The 24,011-nt window shown below is 40.8% G+C and overlaps 1 long non-coding RNA gene across 1 annotated transcript in view; it reads left to right on the top strand.

Moving 5' to 3' along the window:
- The first annotated feature begins 9,481 nt into the window (after positions 1–9,481).
- The window catches only part of LOC128053750 (uncharacterized), a 417,990-nt gene continuing 403,460 nt past the window's right edge, over positions 9,482–24,011 (top strand). The window contains exons 1-2 of the long non-coding RNA XR_008199966.1: positions 9,482–9,500; positions 13,723–13,843. This is a non-coding gene — a long non-coding RNA (uncharacterized LOC128053750). The remainder of the gene's footprint in view (positions 9,501–13,722; positions 13,844–24,011) is intronic.

Genomic DNA, 24,011 nt, shown 5'->3' on the forward strand with positions numbered 1-24,011 from the left:
TTCAGAATGGACTGGTTGGATCTCCTTGCAGTCCAAGGGACTCTCAAGAGTCTTCTCCAACACCACAGTTCAAAAGCATCAATTCTTCGGTGCTCAGCTTTCTTCACAGTCCAACTCTCACATCCATACATGACCACTGGAAAAACTTATAAAATGTATATATATACATATATATATATGTATATATATAAAACTTAAAATAGTGATCATATATGTTTGAGTAAGTGAGTTCTTAGTTGCTCAATTATGTCTGACTCTTTGCAACCCCACAGACTGTAGCCCTCCAGGCTCCTCTGTTCATGGGATTTCCCAGGCAAGAATACTTGAATGGGTTGCCATTTCCTATTCTGGGTAATCTTCCCAATCCAGGGATTGAACATGCATCTCCTGTGTCCTGCATTGTAGGCAGATTCTTTATCCACTGAGCCGTCGGAGAAATCCCATATATATGCATAAACATCAGATTACATATATAAGAATGATTACAAATAAATATTTATTAGATTTATATGTAAATTATATATATATAAACCCTCATATAATCCTTTCCAGAGATAAGAAATTAAAACTCAGAGATTAAATAAGGTCACACAGCCAATATATATGGTTTAATAATACTTTATTGATATATAATTCACACAGCATAAAATTCACTAAAAATTGTGTGCTTTTTGAAGCACGTAATTAAGTAGTTTTTAGTATATTCACAGAGTCATAAACTTCTAATATCTAATTTTAGATCTTTTCATCACTCCCAAAAGAAATTCAGTACATATTAGCTTCCACTCCTCATTCCTCCTTGTCCCAACGAATCTCTACTTTCTTTCCATCTGGATTTGCCTGTTCTGGACGTTTCATATAAATGGAATCATCAGTAAGACAGATGTCTATGTCATATGAGAACTCTAGTTCAACCTTTTGAGAAATTGTTGGACTATCTTCCACAGTGGATGTGCCTTCCATCTAACAGCATATAAGGGTTCTAACTTCTCTGCATCCGTACTAGTATGTTGTTTGTTATTATGTCTTTTTGGTAATAGCTATACTCATAAGTGTGAAGCGGTATTTCACTGTAATTTTGATTTGCAGTTTCTTGATGGCTAATGATGTTGAATATATTTTCATAGGCCTATTAGCAGAATGCTATGTATGATATAACAGAATTTTTAAAAATGTGAGATACCACCAATCATAAACAATTATATGAAAAGCACAAGACTACACCAAACTGGTAGTGTGGGTATAGCTGAGAAATAGGATGTTTGTTTCTTAAGTTCTATATTCCGCCTTATTAATTTTTATAACGGACTATATTTCTTTTATAATCAGAACACAACAGAGTCAATAAACAAATAGCAAACAGAGACACAGACCACCTCTAACCCTGAGGTGCCAGAAGCAATTCTCAGCCACTGGTGCTTCTTTCTTCTTGTGTCTAAAAGTGCAAGCAAGTGGAAAAGGAAGATGGTTAAATGATTTCCTGAGCTATGTTTTAGAATTCATTTCCTTGTGGTAATAATGTTATAAATCATGGTGCATTTCTAAGACTAGCCTATTCTGTTGTAGGTTAGGTATAGGCTTCTGAGGCTATCTTGTAAACCCAAGTACCAAGCTAAATATTGAACACACGCGCGCGCGCATACACACACACACACACACACACACACACACACACACACACACATTCCATAAAGCCCAAATGCCCAGCTTCAGGGATGCATCCTTCCAATCAGCAGAGAGCTGTCTAGACAAGTAAATACAATGAATAGATACAAGATTTTGACTGTGAACCTGGCCTGTTACAGCAATATGTTCAATGTTTTTCATTTTCTTTCACCATACAATTTTTTTTTAATTTCTCACTTGCTACCAGTGTAGCTCAAGAAGGCAATTACATTCCCACTTTAGTACTGTGAGAAGTAAAATCATAAAACTTCTGAACGTATAGTACTTTCTTATTTTTGTGCAGATCAATTTTTTAGAATATGAGAAGAATAAAACAGTTCTTTTGGAAATGGACTTTTTCCCTGTCAGGTGTTTATCCTGAAGTGAATTTTTTTGGTCTAGACAGAATCCCCTGAAAATAGAAATGTTGTCATATTCTTGTTTATATATGACACTTTTTTTCATTACAAATGGCAGGAAATGCTAATTTAAACTAACTCTTAAAAATAAGTTCAGAGAAGCTTAGTTTAGAATTAATTTATAGCTTGAACACTTTGAGGGAATATTTGGGTCAATTTGTATTCACTGAAACTGTTGAAAATGTATATGATTATTCTGATTCCATCTCTAGGCAAAAGGTTACTTTCAATGGAAAAAAATACCCAACAATATCTAAGGTTATTGAAATGCCATGCATATAAGCATCCATGCTCCATTTACAGTTTGCATATGTATATGGGATATGGCGCATGCGTGTGTGCGTGCATGCTGGCACACACACACACACACACACACACAGCATTACTTAAAATTATTTGGATTATTAACAAATAATATCCTTCCCTTCCATGTTAGTGAAGTAATATTAGTCAGGTGGATGATCATTCCATGAGACTCTGCAAGCATCTTGCTAACAACTAGTTTTATAGCTCGACCCCACTGTCTGGGGCCCACAGCAGTTTGCCCACATACAGACAGTGAGTTAGTGACAGGCTCTATGGAGAACAGAGTACTTCTCTGTTTGAAGAATTCTGGGTACCAGGATGGACACATATGCACTGTATACTCTGACTATTTTTCTATGACTTAGTATAAATGTATACATTCATAGCCTCATGAGCACATGTCTGTAAATAGGAAACCCTCAATAGCCTCATGCAATTTGCTCACCAGCCAGTGAGTTCTCCAGTATGTTTTATAAATCCTCTACTATTACTGGATAGGAAGTGCTAAATTTCTGAGGTTTTGAAAAATACCATGTTTCACTTAAATAACGTAGGAATGATCCCAGAGTTAAATAGACTATTTTTTAATGTTTTTTATTTTAACCTTTATTATTTCAAAAAATGGCATATGTCATACATATTCGTAGTGAAAACATAAAATCCAAGTAAGCAATAATAAAAAAATATCATACTTGATCCCAGCATCTGGAGATAATAATAACCATAATAAATTTGATGTATGCTTCTTTCGATTTTTTATGTATTATGCCTTTATATACATATATAGTTTTTATAAAAATAGATTATCAAGCAGATGTCTTAAAAGCTTCAAATCTCACTTTTGAAATTTAATATACCATAGATACGTTTCCATTTCCAACATAATATTTAATAATGGTGAGCTAAGATCATGGCATCTGGTCCCATCACTTCATGGGAAATAGATGGGGAAACAGTAGAAACAGTGTCAGACTTTATTTTTTTGGGCTCCAAAATCACTGCAGATGGTGATTGCAGCCATGAAATTAAAAGGCGCTTACTCCTTGAAAGAAAAGTTATGACCAACCTAGATGGTATATTCAAAAGCAGAGACATTACTTTGCCGACTAAGGTCCGTCTAGTCAAGGCTATGGTTTTTCCTGTGGTCATGTATGGATGTGAGAGTTGGACTGTGAAGAAAGCTGAGCGCCGAAGAATTGATGCTTTTGAACTGTGGTGTTGGAGGATGCTCTTGAGAGTCCCTTGGACTGCAAGGAGAGCCAACCAGTCCATTCTGAAGGAGATCAGTCCATCATTGGAGGGAATGATGCTAAAGCTGAAACTCCAGTACTTTGGCCCCCTCATGTGAAGAGTTGACTCATTGGAGAAGACTCTGATGCTGGGAAGGATTGGGGGCAGGAGGAGAAGGGGACGACAGAGGATGAGATGGCTGGATGGCATCACGGACTCGATGGACGTGAGTCTGAGTGAACTCCTGGAGATGGTGATGGACAGGGAGGCCTGGCGTGCTGCAATTCATGGGGTCGCAAAGAGTCAGACACGACTGAGCAACTGAACTGAACTGAACTGAAGGGGATTCTAGCTCCACGGGACTGGGATTTCCTTGCCCCAGTGATGTCCGCTCACTCCAGAGCCTCATCTCCTGAGGGGAGTGGGCTGCACCACTGTGATATCATAAGGTAGACACAGGGCCAGCTGTTTCAGGTGGCTGGATGTCCATGTGAGTGTGTGTGTGTGTGTGTGTGTGTGTGTGTGTGTGGGACTTCACAATGTGAAACTGAGCTGAGAGCAGAGAAAGGTATGGACCACAGGTCAGGGGCTAGAGACCAAGGGCTAGGATTTGGGGTTGGATATCCCCACACTACCACTGACAATCAATGATATGGGAAGGCTCTGAATGCAAATGTGGGTTCAATCCTGAGTTCCAAACAATTTTAAAGCTACCTTTTTCCAGGTAAAGAGAATCTGTTTAATTTAATATTTGTGTTTCCTTTTATAACATCAAAATATTCTGCATATGGTAGGTATGTGGCCTTCCATTTGTACTCAAGGTGGGTCCCAAATGTGTTAAGAAAAGTCCTGAATATACATATTCTATGACTTCAAAGTTTCTAGGATGTATATTTGTTTTGTTTAGCAATTATCTTTTTCTGATGGATTAATGCTAGTAGTACCTATAAGTGCTCACTTATTGATGACATAAGATTTAGCTTAATATGGCATTTACTAAAGCGTTAGCATATTCCACACTCCACTAGATACAGGGACAAAAGATAAAGACACATAGCCAGACCCTATGCACTCAGTCTCCTGGGATTTCAAACATAATAACATGCATCAGTCAACACAAGGAAAAAAAAAAAATCCACAGGCCAGGGTCCTGGGATCAGTTGATTAACCTGGCTAACTATAACTCCACAGAAATCTTCAAAAGTGTAGAATCCATTCCATTCAAGATAAAATTGTTGTAAACTTTCTAAATAGTTTAAATTTTTTGTTAAATTTGGTCAATTGGTCACTTGACACAGTAATCATTCAGGAATTCCCTTTTGGCAAATGATTTCTAACTAACTGGCTCGCTTCCTTGAGGGGGAAGCTCTATTCAGAGTGCATAGGAGCTTGAAGGGGAAGGAAATTAGAGAAGTGATGAAAAAAGATATTCTGTGAAGAGGGAGCAGCACGTGGGACCTTTTGGAGGCATGCAGTGGAAAGACATCTTCTGACAATGGTAAGTATTTAGAAGTGAGGTGAGGAAGCAAGAGTGGACAAAGCTGGAGCGGAAGAAAGAGCCACTGTCTGGAGGGCTTTGTGGCCTCGGGTTTCCATGGAGTTTTATCGTATAGGAAACAGAAGCTGTTGAATGGTTTGAAGCCAGGAATGAGAACATTAGATTTGTATTTTAGTCAGATCATTATGGCAACAGAGGAAGAACGGATGATGGGTGCTTCCCAGTTGGCGCTAGTGGTAAAGAACCCACCTGCCAATGCCGGAGACATAAGAGACACAAGTTCGATCCCTGGGTTGGGAAGATCCTCTGGAGGAGGGCGTGGCAACACACTCCAGTATTCTTGCCTGCAGAATCCTATGGACAGAGGAGCCTGGCAGGCTACGGTGCCTAGGACTGCAAAGAGTTGGACACGACTGAAGCAACTTAGCACGCATGCAGAGTCTGGAAGGAGGGAGTCCACTGCTGAGAAGGTAGAATGTTAATACATTAGGGTCATGATAAGAGAGAGAATTCTGGATTCAGACTGCTGAGATCCAGCACCTGCTTGTCTATCTTAGCAGCTGTGTGTTTGGGCAAGCTTTTTTTTGCCTCTCTGTTGACCTGGTTTCCTCATCTGTAAAATGCAAATTGTGATAGTTGTGAAGTTTAAAGGAAACAACACCTATAAAGTATTCAGAGCAGAAGCTGCCATCTAGAAAGCTCTCAATACATGGCAGCTATTATTTTTTTGGCCTCAATAAATATTTATTGAGTTTTTATTGTGTTTTGGGTAGAGCTCCAGACTTTACAATTACAGCCATGAATAGCACATACAAAGCCATCTGCCTTGGCTGCCAGCTCACCATGTGGTGATGCCTGGCAAAGCAGGTCAAGCACAGTTCCTGCTTCATGGCAGCTATTATTATTAAAATATTACAATGACAGTCCTTCAGTGGTTTATAAGAAAGATGATGATGGTCTGAACCAAAGTATAGGCAAAGGAAATTGTGAGGAGGGGATAGAGATGAGAAGGGTGAAAAGTGGATTTGACAGTTTAGTTAAGAAAGGGGGAGGTTGCCAGCTGAATGATGTAATGGAGGGTGTTGGAACCAAACTGTAGGGGAAGGTAGGAGCAAGCACAAGTTGGGTGGTTCAGTTCAGTTCAGTTCAGTCACTCAGTCGTGTGCGACTCTTTGCGACCCCATGAATCGCAGCACGCCAGGCCTCCCTGTCCGTCACCAACTCCCGGAGTTCACCCAAACTCATGTCCATCGAGTCGGTGATGCCATCCAGCCATCTTATCCTCTGTCATCCCCTTCTCCTGCCCCCAATCCCTTCCAGCATCAGAGTCTTTTCCAATGAGTCAACTCTTCGCATCAGGTGGCCAAAGTATTGCAGTTTCAGCTTTAGCATCAGTCCTTCTAATGAACGCCCAGGACTGATCTCCTTCAGAATGGACTGGTTGGATCTCCTTGCAGCCCAAGGGACTCTCAAGAGTCTTCAACACCACAGTTCAAAAGCATCAATTCTTTGGTGCTCAGCTTTCTTCACAGTCCAACTCTCACATCCATACATGACCACTGGAAAAACCATAGCCTTGACTAGACGGACCTTTGTAGAAGATAATGAATACTGGTTTGGTGATACTGAGTTTTAGATACTTATGGGTCAAGAAGGTAGAAATGTCTAGAAGATAGAAGAACACCCAAGGCTGGAGCTCAAGAAGGAGGGGTAAAGGCCACATGAACTGAATCCAGGGTAACAGACCCATGAATCAGAAATAGCTGCACTGATGTACAAAAGATATTTCATTCACTTGACCCCTGATGCATGACTTTTTAGTGCCCAGAAGGGAGGGCACCTTGATAGCTATGTCAGGTGCAACTTCCACTATAAAATCTTTTTCTGATCAACCCACTGGGTAGTGTCTCTTTATTCTGAGACCCCTTATTATGGAGTGAATGTTTATGTCTCCTCAATGTTCATATCTAGAAGTCCTAACCCCTTAGTGTGATGGTATTACAGATGGGGCCTTTGAGAGGTAATTAGGATTAGATGAGGTCATGAGGGTGGGGTGCTGGTCTGAGGAATTGGTGCCTTTAAGAGATACCTGGTAGCTTGCTGTCTGTCTCCACATGTACTCAGGAAAGGCCATGGGGGCCAAGACAGCTGTCTACAAGCCAAGAAGAGAGCTCTCACCAGAAACCACCCTGCTGGACCTTGATCTGGGACTTAGAGCTTCCAGAATTGTGAGAAAGTAAGGCAATGGCACCCCACTCCAGTACTCTTGGCTGGAAAATCCCATGGATGGAGGAGCCTGGTAGGCTGTAGTCCATGGGGTCGCTAAGAGTCAGACATGACTGAGTGACTTCCCTTTCGCTTTTCACTTTCATGCATTGGAGAAGAAAATGGCAACCCACTCCAGTGTTCTTTCCTGGAGAATCCCGGGGATGGGGGAGCCTGGTGGGCTTCCGTCTATGGGGTCACACAGAGTCAGACATGACTGACTCGACTTAGCAGCAGCAGCAGCAGCAGCAAACTTTTAATGTTTAAGCCACCAGTCTATTTTGTTATGCAGCCTGAACTGATTACAATACTCTTGTGTAAAGGATTCTTTGTGTTTCTCCTATGGGTGAAATAATGTATGCTTTCTACTACTTCTTTTAGGTCTATGCAGCTTGAGTAAGTCCTTTGTCATATTTATGGTCTCTGCGGTGCCCTGCACAAGGTTTTACTCCTGGTAGATGTTCAATAAACATCTAATGACTTGAGGTCAGCTTGGGAAGACTCAAGATCAGGCAGCAATTTGCATGAAGAAGGTCACAGAGAATGGGCTTAGGTCAAGGTACTAAGAAGAATTCTGGGGCAAATTCAAGACTGGAGTTTAGGTGAAACTAAAGGTTTCAGTATGGTATTTGGAGATAAAAAAGAAAATATAGTATTTTCCAAAGATCAGTGAAAGAGTGAAATGGTCAATGTATCCACATTAGACATATTTTTTCTTGAGCATTTTGTACTATGCAAGCTATTATGTAGTATTACATTGGGGATTGGTTGTTTCAAATTGAATGAAAAATCCTTTGAGTTAGAACTTATCTAAAACAAGTGTGTTTCAAGTTTAAAATAAATAATGGTTTAAGTCCCTAATAATTTGATGCAATTCTCTCTCTCTCTTTGGTTGATTAGTTTGTATCTTTCTTTGGTTAGTTGATTGTTCTTATATATATGAACCAAAGAAACCAAAGATCCAACAGTCATTTTCCTCCAAATAGGTGAAATAACAACAACAAAAATAAAACAGATTTTGTTTTTTACACTTCAACTTCTCATCAACTTTACTGGGAATCATTTCAATTTTAGAAATGATTCCCAATGATCCTGGGAATCATTTCTGAATGTCCTTTTGAGACTGGGGGCGAAGAGATGATGCTGTGAGTCTGTGTGGTCTCTGTGGGATGCCATAATTTTGGCGATCATGATAGAAAACACAAGAAACTTGCCCCCAAATGTCTCAAGACACTTTTCTGTGAGGATGGGAGAAGTGGGAAGGATTTACTTTTTTCTGTAGCATCTTCCGCTACCATCTTGCTAATCTCCTGAGTGCTACTAGAAGGGACTTTCTAGCATCAACCTCTCTGAAGCCTAACAGTACAGAGGAAGAAAGTGGAGTATATTTGTGTTGACCTATAACCTAATAGAAACCAAAGTTACATGGATCAGTGGACATTACTTACAACCTGGGGCTTTAGGAGCTCTTAGACTTGAACTCTCCAGTATGGGAGCCACTGGCCACATGTGGCTGACGAGCACTTGAAACTGGGCTAATCTGAATCGAGATATGCTGTGAATGCAAAACACACACCAGATTTCAGTGATTTAGTTAAAAAAAAGGAGAAGTATGTCAAAGAGCTCATCACCACTTCCTCACCTGGATTACAAGTTGAAATGATATTTTGGACATATTAAGGGAAATCAAATAAATTATTACAATTATTCCATTTTATGTTTTCAATTTGGAAACTAGAAAATCTAAAATTATATATGTGGGTCACATTATATTTCTGCTGGACAGAGTCTAAGCCCTATACTGGACAGAGTCTGGTATAGGGGTAGATATATATCCTGGTCTTGACAGAATGTAGAACTTACAGGAATTTGTCTCTTCTCACTTGAATCAAGCCCAGCTGTGTATAGGTGCAGTTCGACTGTTTGTGTAATAGCCCTCTGCACATCCAGAGACTTTCATCTGAAGATTTCATGTATTAATTACTTCTCATTGAATTGGCTGTAGAAGACTGGTATTCTTGGTTCTATTTTACAGATGAGAAGACTGATGCATGGAGAGGTTTAAGTGATTTGCCCAGGGCTGCCTAGGGTGAACTGGCAGAGCTCAAAATAGAAGAGTGAGTCATCGTAATTAATCACACATCTAGACAGCAAACAAAATTTTTTTCTTCCTGATTAGGTGAAATTCCTCAAGGTAGATGCCATGCTTTGAAAATGCTATTTCCTAATGCCATTTGCAGCAATATGGATGGACCCAGAGATTACCATACTAAGTGAAGTGAGTCAGAAAGAGAAAGATAGATATCACGTGCTATCACTTAGATGTGGAATCTAAAATTGTGACGCAAATGAACTTATTTACAAGATACAGACAGACTCACACACACAGAAAACAAATGTATTGTTACCAAAGGAGAAAGAGGGTGAAAGAGGGATAAATTAGGAGTTTGGGATTGGCAGATACACATCACTATATATAAAATAAATAACAAGGACCTACAATATAGTACAGGAAACTATATTCAATATATTATAATAAACTATAATGGAAAAAAGGATATATTACCTGTGTATCTGAATCACTTTGCTGTACATCAGAAACAAACACAACAGTGTAAATCAACTGTATTTCAGTTAAAAAATGCTATTTCCAGCTAGCAAAATACTGAATGCTCAGTGAACATTACACAGCAGCAGTAGTCATTGCTACCAGATTTAACAAGTTTTGGCATTAATAATTAGATGAAGTACAAAAGAGGTAACTAAGAGGCCTTTTAAAATTGTATGCACTTTTTCATACTCTGAAGGAATGAACTGTTGTTACCTCTTACTTTGGAGGTGGATAAATAAATCTCACCTGTGATTAGTTCATTTGTTTTTAAAACTAGATTTCCTAGATCTTACTTTGATATGTTGAAGAGAAGACACTTTGGGCACGCACATGCTGGTCTTGAGTTGAATTCCAGTCTGGCAGAAGAGGAGAGGGACTTTGGAACTCTTGTTGCCCCTACTCACATTCTTCTATTCTCTTCCATCTGATATGTTCTTATTTTATTAGCTCAGGCATTGGAACTCCAGAAAGTGGCTTTCCTCAGAAGCGTGTACCTTTATCAAACTTATTTTGAAGGGAAGACTATCCAAAAGGCATCAGACTTCCCAGGCAAAAGTTTCATGAAGTGAACAGTTTTTTTTTCCCCCCAGTCTTCATATTAATTTTTATTATTTTATTAATTCATGTTAATTTTTCTTGTGCTGAGTAGGGGAACAATAATAAAATCTCCTACCTAGAGATTACATTTCCTACCACCTTGTCATTGCATTCTCTTTAACTGAGACTGATTTTCAATGTCACTCTAAAATAATGTACCACTGAAATATATGAGTTCAGGACTAAAGTGGAAGAGTTCTAGAAACCTTTGTTTCATTTATTCAATAATATGCACCCTCTTTTATATATGTCAAAAATATTTATTGTGAGTGCATGAATGAAAGGTTTCTACATCCCTCTAATTCTGTTCCTTGTAAAAATTATTTGAATAAAATGTAATAGTTTTCAAGAATGGGTGAAGTGCGTTCATTTTGGCTGACGCACATGTGTACGAGGGTGTATGCTCATACCATGACCCCACTGCTTTCATTGCCTAAAGAGTTAAGTCTGATCAGTTCTCATTGTGTCATCTTGCCCTTCTGACAGGAAGCATGACTGGAGTGCTGAAGGGTTTTTAATTATACTCGCAGTTGCCTCAAATAATGATAGCCTACTTGCGAGCACATGTCTTAGAGGAGAATCATAGTCTGTGTTTGTGCATCAGACAGATTCCTTCACTTCCTTTGCCTTTTGCTTGAACCAGAAAAAGGGCTTAGAAAAATTCATGCACACTTCCCTGCTGTCCCCACCCACGATGGTGAGGCTGAGTCAGTGGGAGAAGAGTGTTAAGACCTTTGGTGTCTTTGATATTCCAGGCTCAGGATAGAAGGGGGTGAGTGGGAGAAGAGAAGTGGAAAATTCTGCAGACTCCATCCTGAACAACCCTTCTGCACTTGATGTTTCTATTCCTTCAATGAATGAGATGAATTCCATTTTGGGGGGATGAGGGTAGGGGGTGGGGGGCAGGTGAATTAGAGGATGTGATATGTGTATATTGAATCCTTTACAATTTTTTTCCCCAAAATGGCTTCTGCCAGTCTCCTTGGTCACCATGTCCTGCCATTCACTTTGCCCAGATGTTTTCCTTCATTTTTTGATTGCTGCAAAGCCTTTCAGCACCTTATCACCAAAAGTGTGATGCTGATTCTAGCACATCTCTGCTGGTAGAGAAATCAGGAAGATTTTTAAAAACAGTGATCATTTAACTTTGCAGTAGACCTTCATAGCTGACTTCAAAGTTTTGCACAAATCTAGTTGTTAGGCATTCAGGCCAATGAGAAAGCGACAGAGAGCTTTCAAACTTCCTCTAGGGATTTCAATACCTGGAGGAAAGAGGGAGTCATTTCATGGACTGATGCCTCAGAATCCTCTAGTCTGGAAAAGGACTATAAAAACAGAATATGTTTATTCTTCCAGCAGCCAGGCTAAAATCTATAGGGGCTAACCTTCCAGGGAGTATTGTCTCACTGACGATCCCACAGACAATGGGAACAACTGCTTCCAACTGAAATCTTTATCTAATAAAGCTTCATGCAAAATATAAAGTTTCAAGTGATGATAAATGGAGTAGTGAGCCTATAACTATACTAAAGTAGGGTTGATGCTATTTTGCCGCAGAGGAGGTAGGGAAGGTGGGGGAAAACAACAGACTAATGGAATTGGAGGGTGTTTTGAATTCAGAAAACAAATGTTTCCCCCTTCCAATGGGCTCTCTAGAGACAATTCCTGGAACATGGCCCACTGAACTTCTGTAGGACGACAGCCCCCTTCCCTCTCCAGAAGCAGCAGGACAGGGCCCAGGACAGGGCCCAGCCCTGGGTACCAGCAAGCGTGGCGCCTTTTGCCCAGGCTCTAATCCATGCCTGCAGAATAACAATCTGCTCTCGGTGCACCAGGCACAATAAAGGCCCTCTAAGCTGCCACTCATGCGGGGCCGGCTAACAGTCTGGGCCCTTGTTTCTGATTCTTGGCATTGTCAGGGAAGGGAGTGTGGGGAGTGCTGCACACTTACATGCTGGGAAAGGCAGGGCCCCTGGCCGCCCCAGCCAGTCATCAGATGGCCTGCATGACAGTAGCGGCCAGACAGGCTCGAGCAGAGCTTATACCTCCTGGCAAACTTGCCAAACATTCAGGAATTTGGGATTGTGGTTTCGAAAAGTCTAGTCTCTGTTCTCTCATCCCCCAACTCCAAAAAACCCCCCAAAACAAAACCCTCATTAAAAACGCTCTTGGCACGACAGACTGCTCGAAAGTCTAATCCAGTGCTGACATCTTTCTAACACCCTTCAAACAGCAGAGCTGACAAATTTCCAACAGTACTGGGGCAGCCATTAAACTATATAGTTCTGTTTTTGTTTTTTTTTATCCCCCCCACTGGCTCCACCTTCCAAACTATATAATCTTGGCATGGCTGAATAAAATGGGGTGCTTTGGAAGGTGATTGATTGGGGACTATGATAGGTAGACAGATAACATGGGGAGTTATGAGAACTAGGAGATGTATTGCTACTCTACAACTCTAGGCAAAAGAAGTGACATGTCAGGGACTTTCCCAGTGGTGGTTGTGACTCCACCTTACAGTGTGAGGGGGTGTGGGGGGTGTGGGTTTCATTCCTGGTTGGGGAACTAAGATTCCACATGCTGCAGTGTGCAGCCAAAGAAAAAAACAGTGACAGGTCAAAAACACCATGCATGCCATATATTCATGTGTGTGTGTGGTCAGTTGTTCAGGTATGTCTGATTCCTTGAGACCCAATGGACTGCAGCCTGCCGAGCTCTTCTGTCCATGGGACTTTCCCAGCAAGAATACTGGAGTGGGTTGCCATTTTCTCCTCCAGGGGCTCTTCCTGCCCCGGGGATCAAACCTGCATCTCCTGGATTGCAGTCAGATTCTTTAGCACTGAACCACCAGGCTTCCCATATATTCATTATTGTTGTTGTTATTGTTCAGTCACTAAATTGTGTCTGACTCTTTGTGACCCTATGGACTGCAGCGTGCCAGGCTTCCCTGTCCTTTGCTATCTCCTGGATCTTCCCTACCCAAGAATCGAACCCAGATCTCCTGAATTGCAGGCAGATTCTTTACCATCTGAGCCACCAGGGAAACTCCTGTATATTCATTATGTGTGTGCATGTTAAGTCGCTTCAGTTGTGTCCAACTCTTTGTGATCCTATGGTCTGTAGCCCACCAGGCTCCTCTGTCCACGGGATTCTCCAGGCAAGAATAATGGTGTCGATTGCCATGCCTTCTTCCAGCGGCTTTTCCGGACCCAAGGATGGAACCCATATCTCTTATGTCTCCTGCATTGGCAGGTGGGTTCTTTACCACTAAGTGTTACCTGGCAAGTCCCAGTATGTTCATTATAGGAGGGAGTGACCCGTTCTTCAACTTGCAGTATCGTTGGACGTCAGAGGTGAGCCTCAGAGCTTGTCTCAAAGCAAAGACTGGCATTGATCCCAGCCAGTTTAAGGGGAAAAGGGACCATGGAACTATGTGAGGATAAAAATAATAGGGACTACTTTTGGAGCACTGTGTCCCCAGATTTTAAACACATTAGCTAATTTAGGCCTAATGGAAGTTGGTCAGATAGATATCATTGTCTCCCAGTTTATATAAAACTGAGGATTCTGGAGCCCAGGGCAGTTAGGAAAGTTCTAGTTGATCTCAAAGCCAGTGCTTTTGGAATGACTGTATTAAAGTGCCTCTGTGGGATAGCTATATTTTAAATGGGTAACCAACAAGGACCTACTGTAGAGGGAACTCACCTCAATGTTATGTGGCAGCCTGGATGGGATGGGAGTTTAAAGGGAAAATGGACACATGTATACGGATGGCTAAATCCCTTTGTTGTTCACCTGAAACTATCAAAACATTGTTAATCAGCTACGTATGCATGTGAAGTCGCTTTAGATGTGTCCAACTCTTTGCGACCCCAGGGACTGTACCCTCCAGATTTCTCTGTCCATGGGATTCTCCAGGCAAGAATACTGGAGTGGGTTGCCATGCACTTCTCCAGGAAATCTTCATGAGCCAGGGATCGAACGCAGGTCTTCTGCACTGCAGGCCATTTCTTTACCATTGAGCCACCAGGGAAGCCCCATTAATCAGCTAAACTCTAATATAAAATAAAAAAGTTTAAAAAAAATGCCTCTGTGGGGCTAAAAGGAGCCACAAACTCATGAAACAAATGGGCTTCTTCCCTAAAGCGTTCCAGGTTTCCTTGAGCTTTGATTAGAGCTTTATTTTAAAGAACTAACTATAGCGGCTCATTGCAGACAAAGGACATCTAATATTGAGAGAAACAGTATTTCCATTTCTGCTGAATGGATCAAAATGGGACCAATGAAATCTAGTCTTTGTGACAGTTCTTTGTCTCCTCCTCAGCCAAGAATGTCTGGACACTGAGTCAGTCGGGGTGTCAGCACTCTCTTGACCTGGCACACAACTTACCATGAGTCACTGGAAGGATCTGAAACTCAGGGCTAGGAAAAGCCATTGCCATTAAGTTGCTGCAGCTAAAAATATTCGGGCGTCAACCCTGGATTGTAGCTTGTTCATTCATCTACTGTTTATTCCTTTAATAAACATCTATCCGAATCTACTCTATTAAATACAACATACAGGGTAAAAATTTCCATTAGTATAAAATAATAAACAATGACAAGCAAGTTTCTCATCCCCAGTCTCCCAGTTCCTTTGCTTAGAGACAATCACCATTATCAGCTGTTGTTGTTTTTTTTTTTTCCTGTGGATCTTTCTATAATTCCAGGCATAAATGTATCTTTCCTTTGGTTTTCATAATTGTTATTGAATCTGCTACAGCCTGGGCACTGGACTGTTACTGGTTCAAAGTGATGGTTAAGACTTGACCCCTATCCCTGGGGCAGAAGTAGACACAGAAACCAATTGCTATCTTATATTTGATTGATATGTGCCCAGTTGGAGGTACTTCTGGGAGTAGCGGTGGGCTGAGTGGATCAGGGTTTAAATATCTCTGAGCCTGATCAATTGTCACAAATAAATTATTGTTACTAATAGTGAAGTGCCAGTGTTTGTAAATTGTTTTAAAAAATAGATTGGAGCTTATTCCTGTGACAATTAACTTCATCTGCATTCTAATTTGCCTTTGTGAGTGAGAGCAAAAGGCATGGGGATCAAGCTGGTTCACTGAGAAGTATGTGTGACCCTGAGCACACCCTAAGTGTGTACGTTGTAAATGTGATCTGGTGCACATTCTAAGTGGTTGAAAATTCCAGACATCCAGGAGGAAAAGGGGGCATTATTTCATTTCTTACGAGGCCACTTAAAAAGCTTTCCCTGAACAGTATACACCTCCCATTTAGCTGGGATATTGGTCTCCTAGTTGCCTGGTTTCAAAATATTCATGCTTGCAATTGAAGGGAAGTCAGGAAGTCGTAAAGCCGCCCATCTGGATTGAATACAGTCCGGGACAGTAGTTTGTGCATGGTGGGGCAGATAACGTCTTGCAGATTTAAGAGACAGCCGAATCCGATGCATGCAGATGCAAGCTACTGGTGGAAGGCTTGGCTCAAATCCTCTCAGCACAGCTGGGATTTATGGGAACTACTCGGGAGTTCATAGGCTTTAAAGAGGGGTGTACAGTGGTGATTTGGTTCACAAAGAACCCGTGTTTACTTCGGTTCACCTGGCTTCTCACCCTCTATTGAATGTTCCTTCCAGCATGATTGTAACTAGCTCCAGATTCAGACGCAACCTCTGCTCAATGTCTGATAGGGAGTTAAAGAGAGAAAATAAAAAATGGCATAAATAAGTTTCACATGATTTCCAATCAGAGCAGTGAGCTCTGTTTCACTCAATCAGCCAGGGGCAGAGAGGATTTTGCAAACTTCTGTGACCCTTTCAGAAAGCTCTGTCTACATCCTGCCTTCAGGAGGAAACCTAGAACTGGTCAAATGTGCCCTGTTTCCTTTTCTATGGCAGCTTGCCTTGTAGCTGTCCTGGGAGAGAATGTGGCCCAAGTACATTCTCCTACGGATCTTCCAGAAGTGCCCCTCCAAGGGGCAAGTTTAGCTGGTTATTATGACACATGAGGCAGAAATGTGTCTTGAAATGAAGCACAGCTGAATTGCTGAGGGCAGGACTATAAAATACTTTTCCAAGGATTTCCTTCCTTGTGAGCTCAAATGGCAGCCCAGCTTGACAGCAGGGTCTCCATGCTGACTTAAGTTTTCATATCATGTCAGAAAACTATAATTATAATTTTCTTCACTAAAGAAAACTGAAACTCAAATTTGTACAATTAGTCAAATGTTAGCTGAAAAAATTACTGAGATATATTATTACCCTTTTAGAAGTCCACTGTGAATGCTGTAATACAGGGTATGGGGTTTGAGAGGGTTTCTTCTTTTTTTCCCCTCTCCCTCCCTCCTCTCTTCCTCCCTTTCTTTTTCACTTCCTTCCTTCCCTCTTTCCTAAAAGTAATAGGAAGCAGAACTAGATCTGAGTGGAATCTTGCCTTTTTACTCATTTTTTTTTCCTCTCCTAGCTAACTTAAATAAAGCACAACAAGAGTGCATTTTCCAAGTACCTTATGGGATCCTGTCAACTTATTTCTTCCCCCTTGCTTTGAAATGACCCACAAAGAGATAAAATTACTTGCATTGATTCCTACAGAAAACCAGCCAAAGTTTTATTAAAAACACTGCCCCTCATATTCTTGTGTTTTTTCTTTCCCTCTTTAATATGGAAGGATATCAAATATAAAAGAAATACAAACATAAAACACTGCTCCTTTCATCTTTGCTCACTTTCCCAAATCTTCCAATATATCACCTTTTTTCCTTCTTTAAACTTTAAAGTGGAGCCAGTGGAATGTTGCATTTGAATTTTGAGGGCACAAGGGACTTGGGACAGGCTATCTGCATTGTGTCATTCATTAGATTCTAATAAGATCTTCTTATTCTGAGGATGTGGGAAAAAGGAAACCTTTGTTACACTGTTGGTGGAAATTTAAAGTGGTGTAGCCTCTGTGGAAAACATTAGGGAGGTTCCACAAAAAACTAAAAATAGAACTATATAATCTAGCAATTCCACTCCTGGGCATAAATTTGAAGAAAAAAACCATCAATTTGAAAAGATATATGCACCCCAATAAGATATATGCACCCCAATGTTCATAACAGTATTATTTATAATAGCGAAGATATGGAGCCAACCTAAGTGTCCATCAACAGATGAATGGATAAAGAAGATATGGAACACACACACACACTCACGCATACACACACACAAAGACAATGGGCTGCTACTCAGCCGTAAAAAAGAATGAAATTTTGATATTTGCAACATCATGAAGAGTATTATGCTCAATGAAATAAGTCATACAAAAAAAGACAAATACTATATGATACCCCTTATATGTGGAATCTAACAAATAAAACAAATTAGTGAATATAACAGAAAAGAAACAGACTCACAGATATAGAGAACAAACTAGTGGTTACCAACTTGGGGAGAGGGAAGCAAGAAGCGGGTAAGATAGGGGTAGGGGATTAAGAGATACAAACTACTATGTATAAAATAAATAAGCTATAAGGATGTATTGTGCAGTACAGGGAATATAGCAAATATTTTATAATAACTGTAAATTGAGTTAACCTTTAAAAATTGTGATTCACTATGTTGTACATCTGAAACATATAATATTGTAAGTCAACTATATCTTAATAAACAAAAATTGGGACTGGCCAAACGTTTGTATACCTTGGGGAATACATTCCAACAAACTAGTTTCCCATAGAACTCAGAATTCTGAGAGTCCACCCTCCTCACTGTCACTGGATTCTTTAGTTTTTAAGAAAAAAGGTGAAGAGTCATTGAAACGTGGCTGAATAAATAAACTTTAAAACAACTTCAGAATTTCCCTTCAAATATACACAATGTACTAACAAATGTTGCTTGAAACTGCAATACTCTGAAATACATTTGAAAAATAATTTGATGATGAACTATAATGATGAAAAATAATGTAATGAAAAATGTTCGATGACCTGGATTTCTTTCTTTACTTTTTTTGTAATTCCTAGCGTAATTTTGTTCACTAAAACCTGTCCTTGTCAAAAGCCACCTGTATAAAACCCATGGTTATAAATAAAGTCAAGTCTGTAGCAAAATGGGGGCACACTTATAACAGGTTAATGAAAAATTCAAAATGTTATTTATAAAGAAAAGACTAAAAAGAAACACACCAAAAGAACAGCCTAGAATAATTTGTATTTTTCTTCTGCTTTTTTTTTCTTTCTGCAATTTGGGAAACTACTTTTCTAACAACAATAATAACAGAAAGATTAACCATAATCCTTGTATTTTGAGTGGGTCTGATTTATCCTGGACCAGCTTGTACTTGCAGATGTAGAGCTCTGACTTTTAAAAAATCTGTACTTTAAACTCTAAAGAGCTCATCAGAAAATGTAATGCTGATAAAAATCTCAGCTTTGAAATGAAAAAACACTGGAGTGGTACAGTACGTGCTGGGATAAACATTCTGAAGGCAAGTGAATAATGAGACTACTAACTCAGTGATGAGCACACCTGAGTTTTGATAAACATGACCCAGTTGCACGTGGTGAAACCCTCAATTCACAGAGAGTGTCTCATCTTTACTGAACTCAGCAGAATGAACATTTTGTCCCTATAAAGCAATGTGCAATAAATCAGGGGGGAGCTGCAGAGCCCGTCAGACCTGCTTGCATTCCTTTCCCCTCAGTGATTGCTTAGTTCAAGAGGGTTCATCCTTTGGGAATGTTTTAACACCCTTTTGGAGACAATGCCAAAATCCAGGGCTTTGACAACTTGATAAAACCTTATTTTATCCTGAGATAGAGAAAAGCCTGACTGAGCAGGGCTGAATTATCAAAGACAGTACTATGTGGCTGCAGTAAGTTAACTGGCAGATCTGGGGGGGAGCTGAGAGTGCCTTTGAACTTGCTGGGAAGTTTAGTCCTGGGAGAAAATCTGTTACTAAAAGAAGATGAACTAAGTAGCTTTCCAGCTGGACACAAAAGCAAGAAACAGAATCCATCAACTCAAGAACCCATGTTCCATTCTCATACTAGCAGAAGAGAGTAAATGCAGAGAACATTATGGGATGGTGTTGAAAATAGATGCCAAAACAAGAAGCTGGGAAGATTCATTTTCCTTTAGTACCGTGGATGAGGATTTAAAATATCAATTTGAAAAGGGAATTCACTGGACTTGGTGGAATGCCGAGTCAGGAGTCATCAGGGAACCTGGTGATTTACTGATGCCACAGCCAGTTGTCTTCCTGGGGACTCTTCTTGAAGTCAGGGGATGTTGGGAACACAGGGGGCAAAGCAGGGAATGGGCATTAGGGTGAGAGCTGGCCTTGTAGTTGTATCATTTCCCTCAAACATTTATTGCTTTCCCTTTCTCATTCGTTCAGCGAGTACAACATGACTTCTCTATGCCTGGCATTTTACTGGGCATTTGGGATTTGAAGATGAATACAGAAGAATTCCTCCTCTTAAGAAGTCTGGACATAATTTGAAATACTAACCAAAGGTACCCATTAGGAGGAGCAGTTCTGAAGGAGGGATGTGCTGCCCCATGTTTCTGTAACCTTATGTCTCTAATTTCAAAGCATTTTCCATTTCACAGCATTTTACTCTTTTAAATAAAAGTGGTTCATTAAATGTAGACAAGGGGGTTTAATTTTACACTATTTATAAGACTTTTTCACCTAAATGAATTAATTCATTAGAAAAGAAAACCCCAAGTCACAGACCTTTCATTCTGATTGTTGTTTTTTAGCAATATGGTTTCTGTGTTGATTTCATGAGCCTCCATGTTGGAATCCATGTATAGTGTTAGATATTTTATCTGCTGAGGTAGATAGATTATCTTTTATCAGTTAGGCATCTAGACAGGGCTTCTCCAGTGGCTCAGTGGTAAAGAATCTGCCTGCAATGCGGGAGACACAGGTTCAATCCCTGGGTTGGAAAGATCCCCTGGAGAAGGAAATGGCAACCCACTCCAGTAGTCTTGCTTGGAGAATTCCATGGACAGAGGAGTTACAGTCCATAGGGTTGTAAACAGTCAGACATGACTGAAGGGACTGAGCACTCACGCACACAGGCATCTAGACAGTCTTTAAAAAAAAAAAAAACAATAGGGTTTTTGTTTGGTTGGTTTTGCCTCTGAGAAAATTCACTAACAGCCATACAACCAAAAGAAATTTTTTTGAAAAAAAAAAAAAAATCTCAATTTTGTCCTACAGTCTTCTCTGAAGAGAGGGGAAAAAAACTTCTGTAACTTTCCAGGAAGTGAAAGCCAATGAAAAGTTTAAAAATCACATTACTCTTATTACCAGTAATATAGTAAGTTTTTAGAAGAGCCATTTCTCTTTTTTTTCCAATTTATTTTTGGCTGCACTGGGTCCTCATTGCTGAGCGTGGGCTTTCTCTAGTTGTTGGGGGGGGGCTACTCTCTAGCTGTGGTATAAAGGCTTCTCATCCTGGTGGCTTCTCTTGTTGCAGAGCACGCAGGCTTCAGTAGTTGTGGCATGCAGGCTTAGTTGCCCCTTCATGTAGAATCTTTCTGGACCAGGGATCAAACCCATGTCCCCGGCATTGGCAGACGGGCTCCTAACCGTTGGAGCACCAGGGGAGTCCTAAAAGGGTCATTTCTGATCAGGCCCTGAAAGACCCTGAGGCTACAAAAGACAGAAGACAGGAGGAGAAGGGGATGGCAGAGGAGGAGAAGGTTGGATGGCATCACCGACTCAATGGACATGAGTTTGAGCAAGCTCCGGGAGATGGTGAAGGACAGGGAATCCTGGTGTGCTGCAGTCCACCGAGTCTCAAAGAGTGAGACACAATCGAGCGACTAAAAGACAAATTGCTTTAACAGTTTTGATATTTCTCATTGTGTTGGACATTTCTAGTCTCTCAAAGATGCCATGGATGGGGGGAGGGCACAAAGGGCCCCTAGTGTTCTCAGTCTCCAGGTATTTATGCCCTCCTCTATTCCCCTCCCATGCTGTAACAGGATTGGTCTGTGTGATGAAAGAATCTGGCAGAAGTGATGGTATGTCCTTCCCTGGGCAAGATCATAAAAGACACTGGCTTCTGCCTCTCGATCTCTTTCTCTCTCTCTCTGGTCATTCGCTCTGAGGGACACAAGCTGTTGTCTTGTGAGGACACTCAGGCAGCCCTGTGAGTCATCATATGGCAAGGTGCTGAGGCCTCCTGCCTGCAGCCATATGAATGAGCCATCTTGGAGGTTAATCCTCTGGCCCTGCCTGAGCCTTAGATGACTGCAGGCCCTGCTGACATCTTGTCTGCAGCCTCATGACAGACTCTGAGCTAGAACCCTCAGTTGAGTCACACCCAGATGCCTAACCCATAGAAACTGCGAAATAATAAGTGTTTCTTGGATTAAGCTGCTAAGTTGGGGATAGTTTGTTATGCAGCAATAGATGACCAACACTTGGGCCATTTCAAACCTGAGATTCACTGAGTCTCTCAATCTCACATTACCCTGGTAATATCTGCCACGTGAAATATTCTTACCGAGTATCTTGGAAAGTTTTAAATCCTTTAGTTCCCTGTACATCGCATGCATTAATGAATACATATAATTATGTATATTAACATATATCTATAAAGCTAACACATTTTTTCTAAACACTTTTTGAAGTTCGTTTGCTGATTTAAAGGAACTGCTGCTGCTGCTGCTAAGTCGCTTGAGTCGTGTCCGACCCTGTGTGACCCCATAGATGGCAGCCCACCAGGCTCCCCGTCCCTGGGATTCTCCAGGCAAGAACACTGGAGTGGGTTGCCATTTCCTTCTCCAATGCATGAAAGTGAAAAGTGAAAGTGAAGTCGCTCAGTTGTATTCGGCTCTTCATGACCCCACAGTCTGTAGCCTACCAGGCTCCTCCATCCATGGGATTTCCCAGGCAAGAACACTGGAGTGGGTTGCCATTGCCTTCTCCGTTTAAAGGAACTACATGCTTGTTAAAGAAAATGTGGAGGGGGGAGTTAAAAAAATTATTCATAATTTTAACACCCAAAGAGAACTATCGTTAACATTTGAGTGTATTTCCCTCTGTTTTTCTTTCAGTGTATTTAAAAGCAGTTGTGACATATGTGATATGCCATGCTTTCGACACATGAAATTCATTTTCCTTCATAAAATCAAATAATGTTCCCTGTTTATTCTTGTCATTCAGCTCCCTGATTGGGGTGACAAGTTCTCAGGGAAATCAGGTGTGTCTGCACCCTATGTGTGCACCAGAGTGTCCTGTGGTTGGAGCCCAGCCCTGACAGGGAGTGATCAGTGACTGGGGGTGTCAGATGCATGGAAGATAACTTATACCAAATAGCAGTCGCTTCTGTGTGTTTTTATTTTCAGAACTAACATATGTAAAAGGCCTCTCCCTGCCCTCAACAACTTCCTAAGGGAATTCTACACCCATTTATTCTCTCTTCCTTTTCCAAGAGGGCTGCAAGATGTAGATTTACTGGGATGCTGATGAAGCATAGTAAGTAGCAGAGGCCTTTCTAAGGCCCAGAGAGGGATGCTGGCAATGTGTTCATATGGTCAAAAGTTTTTACAAAATTCTGCTCTGCCCCTGCCCTGCAACACCAATACTTTCCTTCACACAGGGTGGAGTTGACTGATGGTGGGCATTTTAATTTTTCAAACATTTTGTATTCTTTTTCTCAATGGCCCAAAAGACTGCATTCATTTCAGGACCTAACATGTTGGATATACCTCTTGGTTTCTGAATTGCAAACCATATATACAGTTAAACAATTTTTAAAAATTGCTTGGTACTTACATGATATCATACATCAACCACACTTCAACAAAGAAATAAAATAAAACAATTGGTTTGTACCGTGAACCTAATTTATTTGTTATGCATTAGTCTGATCTGTGAAGTCATTAGGAAACTCAGAGCTGTGAAAGTTACAGAAATAGAGGGTACCCAGTGTGCTCAATCTGTTCCCAATGGTTGTATGTATTTATAATTTCCAGGGCTATTTCGTCAGAATTCATAGGTTCTCAAGAGGCCCTTCTTTTTGTGCTCAGGAACATTATTCCTTAACTTGTGGACGCTTTTTGGAGAAAATGACTGCCTCTCCAGCATCCATCCTGACCCCTCAATTAAGAAAGAACCAAATAAACTTAGTTTTATTTGTTGTTGTTTAGTGGCTAAGTCACGTCCTACTCTTTTGTGACCCCATGGACTGTAGCCCACCAGGCTCCTCTGTCCATGGGATTCTCAAGCAAGAATACCGCAGTGGGTTGTCATTTCCTTCTGCAGGGGATCTTCCTGACACAGGGTTCAAACCCGGGTCTCCTGCTTGGCAGGCAGATTCTTTACCACTGCTCCAGCGAGGAAGCACTCAACACAATACTTTTGGACAAAAAAAGAATTCAAAAATCTGTAGTACCAATCAGGTGGTACTG

This window comes from Budorcas taxicolor, chromosome 1, assembly GCF_023091745.1.
Source record: "Budorcas taxicolor isolate Tak-1 chromosome 1, Takin1.1, whole genome shotgun sequence".
Lineage (NCBI taxonomy): Eukaryota > Metazoa > Chordata > Mammalia > Artiodactyla > Bovidae > Budorcas > Budorcas taxicolor.